The 2551-nt window shown below is 40.4% G+C and overlaps 1 pseudogene across 1 annotated transcript; it reads left to right on the top strand.

Moving 5' to 3' along the window:
• Nucleotides 1–334: 334 nt before the first annotated feature.
• LOC105507464 lies at nt 335–1909 on the top strand (annotated as a pseudogene). Its single transcript, XR_001001104.1, has one exon. The product of XR_001001104.1 is annotated as a serine-threonine kinase receptor-associated protein pseudogene (transcript).
• Nucleotides 1910–2551: the final 642 nt, after the last annotated feature.

The raw sequence follows: 2551 nt of genomic DNA, 5'->3' as shown, positions 1-2551 counted from the left end.
TCAGACCTCTGAGCACATTTTTGTTCTTTAAGGATAGCGTCCTGTTTCTCCCAAATGCATTTTTCTCTGGCATCCCTATTCCTGCAGTACTTTAAAATACTCAGTTTCTCCCTTTCCCTCCCTGGTCGACTGTTACTTGCCTGTCTCAGACTCCCTGACCCCTCCCTCACCCTTTCCTAACCTCAGTGCCACCGGATTGTCCTCCTTCTCCTGTTTTGTAGCCCAGCCCGGGTCAGGGCGGGGGACTGGAGGAGCCCAAGGCGCTGCAGCAGAGGAAAGAAAAGACAACGATGACCCTCAGCTGGTCAGTCTGGTCACTGGGTTTGCCGCCACCATGGCAATGAGACAGACGCCACTCACCTGCTCTGGCCACGAGTGGCCCGTGGTTGATTTGGCCTTCGGTGGCATCACGTCTTATGGGTATTTCTTAGTCAGTGCTTGCAAAGATGGTAAACCTATGCTATGCCAGGGAGATACAGGAGACTGAATTGGAACATTTTGAGGTCATAAAAGTGCTGTTTGGGGTACAACACTGAATGTCACCAAAACAGCTACAGCAGCTGCGGATTTCACAGCCAAAGTGTGGGATGCTGTCTCAGGAGATGAATTGATGACCCTGGCTCATAAATACATTGTCAAATACATAAATATCCTGTGTATTTCATGCAGGATAGTAATTATTTGTTAACTGGGGGACAGGATAAACTGTTATGCATGTATGACTTGAACAAACCCAAAGCAAGACCTAAGGAAATGAGTGGTCACACTTCTGGTATAAAAAAGGCTCCTATGGTACAGGGAGGATAAACAGATTCTTTCTGCTGATGACAAAACTGCTTGACTTTGGGATCATGCTACTATGACAGAAGTGAAATCTCTACATTTTAATATGTCTGTTAGTGACATAAAAATATATTCCTGAAATTTTGGTTATAACTTATGGACAATCTATTGTTTTTCATAGTGCAGTAAGTTTGAACCCAATTAAATCCTTTGAAGCTCCTGCAACCATCAATTCTGCATCTCTTCATCCTGAGAAAGAATTTCTTGTTACAGGTGGTGGAATTTTTAAACTTTGTAAGTATGATTACAACCGTGGAGAAGAATTCGAATCCTACAAGGGACACTTTGGTCCTATTCACTGTGTGAGATTTAGTCCTGCTGGAGAACACTATGCCAGTGGTTCTGAAGATGGAACATTGAGACTAGGGCAAACTGTGGTAGGAAAAACTTATGGCCTTTGGAATGTGTGCTTCCTGAAGAAAAGAGTGGTGAGCTGGCAGAGCCGAAGATGGGTTTTCCAGAGACAACAGAAGAGGAGCGAGAAGAAACTGCTTCAGAAAATTCTGATTACATCTATTCTTCAACTCCTAATGTTAAGGCCTGAGGGTCAATCATATGACGCAGTTAGTATCCAACTTATGGACTAAAATGAGCAAGCAGAGAAAAGCATCAGCCTTCCAGAGTTACTGTCTGCTTAAGGCAGAAAGAACAGTAAATAATGTGGAAAATAAATTAGCTCCAGTGCTGGAACAATTAACTTGGTGTTACCTTTAAGTCAAAACTCAAGAGTATCAGATGAAGAGAGGTGGAGTTATCCTCTTGTAGTACAGTGGCCTGTTATCTTTTTAATGACTATATACAAGCCAACATCCAATTTCTCTTATTACAGGTAGGGTTCTTGTCGCTGTTTATGTTATTATGGAGAAGAAAAATATATTGGCTTATTTTTCTGACTGTTTTCCTTAAAGCAGAATGCTTTTTTTAATTTTATTTTTTGCTTTAGTTGCAAAGAAGAGGGAATACATGATAAAGTAACTGGTTTGATTTGTCTTTCATTGTACACTGCTTCTGAACATCTCATTGTTTTTAGTTGCCTAAATAAAATGCCTGTAAAACAAACAAAAAATCAAAAATCTCCTTTTACTGGGGAAAAGAAATCTATTGATTGATCACTCACCAATCCCATGTTACTTTTTTTCAAAGACATTTGCTTTTTAAGAAGGTCACCAGGAGAACAGCACCTTATTCCAAAGAGTCATACCTCTCGGGTAGCAGAATTTCTGTCACAGGGAGAAAATGGAAAAAATATATACATTTTTAAAATAGTGACAGTATTTTAATATCCCTTTCTATGGATGTGATATCACTTAATTTCATAGCAATCACCTGAAGTAGCTACTGATATCACATAGATAAGGATATAAAACTCAGAAAATTCTGGTGTTTTACACAAGATCAACAGCCAAAAATAACAAAGTGAAACATGGGCCAGATTCTCTGTTTCCCAAGCAGGGGTCTTTTCATTGTACCACACACGCTTCCCTTGGCCACCCCTTCATTCACATCTTCAGGTTATCAGCTGGCTTGAATTAGGGTGGACGTGGACTCCAGTGGAATAGCGATTTTTTATGGGACTTTCCTTAATTCAAACAGATACCTTGGGAATTACTTTTAGTTTTCCTAGGTGATCTGCCAAAAGTATTTCTCCTTCTATTTCCCTCTGAACCTAGCTAACTTAAGCTCCCACCTAAAATTTTGAGGTGTCAGA

This window comes from Colobus angolensis, unplaced genomic scaffold (assembly GCF_000951035.1).
Source record: "Colobus angolensis palliatus isolate OR3802 unplaced genomic scaffold, Cang.pa_1.0 Scaffold15, whole genome shotgun sequence".
Taxonomy (NCBI): Eukaryota; Metazoa; Chordata; class Mammalia; order Primates; family Cercopithecidae; genus Colobus; species Colobus angolensis.
The sequence above is the reverse complement of the archived record's forward strand: the minus strand, read 5'-3'. Positions and strand labels throughout refer to the sequence as shown.